Raw genomic sequence first — 1,189 nt, 5'->3', positions numbered from 1 at the left:
AAAGAGTTACAGCCTCGGAAACCCAATGGGGGTTGCTATGAGTTGGAAATGACTTGATGGCAGTGAGTTTGGTTCTTTTTGGATGGCCATGAAAACAGCCCTAGGGTGCAAAGGCTAAACACTGGGCTGCTAATGGAAAGGTCAGCTGTTAGAACCTACCAGCAACCACTCTGAGGGAGAAAAGACCTGGCAATCTGCTCCTGCAAAGATTACAAAAAAAAAAAAAAAAAAAAGAAAGAAACAACCAAAAAACCCTAAACTCATTGCTGTGGAGTGGATTCTGACATAGTGCCCTTAAAGGGCAGAATAGAACTTCCCATAGGGTTGCCAAGGCTGTAAATCTTCATGAAAGCAGACTGCCACATCTTTCTCCTGTGGAGCAGCTGGTGGGTTCAAACCACTGACCTTTCAGTTAGCATGCAAGCACTTAACCACAACTCCACCAGGGCTCCTTTTCTAGTAAAGACAATGATTTTGAATTATACGTACATCTTTCTCCAGGACCTGGTCCCTCCTGATAATATGTCCAAAGCACATCTGACAAAGTGTTTGCCATCCTGTCTTCTAAGGAGTATTCTGTCTGTACTTCTTTCAAGACAGATTTGTTTGTTCTTCTGATGACTCGCAGTATACTCCTTATTCTTTGACAACACCATAATTCAAATGCATCAGTCCTTCTTTGGTCTTCCTTATTCATTGTCCAGCTTTCATATGCATATGAGGTGATTGAAAATACTATGACTTGGGTCAAGTGCACTTCAGTCCTCAAAATGACATCTTTGGTTTTTAACACTTTAAGAGGTCTTTTGCAGCAGATTTGCCTAATATAATATGTCATTTGATTTCTTGAATGTTGTTTCCATCGGCATTGATTGTGGATCCAAATAAAATGAAATCCTTGTCAACTTCAATCTTTTCTCTATTTATCATGATGGTGCTTATTGTTCCAGTTGTGAGTATTTTTGTTTCTTCATGTTGAGGTGTAATCCATACTGAAGACTGTAGTCTTTAATCTTCATCAGTAAGGGCTTCAAGTCAGCTTGACTTTCAGCAAGCAGGGTTGTATCATCTGCATATCACAGGTTGTTAATGAGTCTTCCTCTAGTCCTGATGCTGTGTTTTTCTTCATAAAGTCCAGCTTTTTGTATGATTTGCTCAGCATACAGATTGAATAAGTATGATGAAAGGA

The sequence above is a fragment of the Orycteropus afer genome, unplaced genomic scaffold, assembly GCF_000298275.1.
Source record: "Orycteropus afer afer isolate SDZICR_OR568_19922 unplaced genomic scaffold, OryAfe1.0 scaffold00015, whole genome shotgun sequence".
Taxonomy (NCBI): Eukaryota; Metazoa; Chordata; class Mammalia; order Tubulidentata; family Orycteropodidae; genus Orycteropus; species Orycteropus afer.
Note: the sequence above shows the minus strand (reverse complement) of the source record.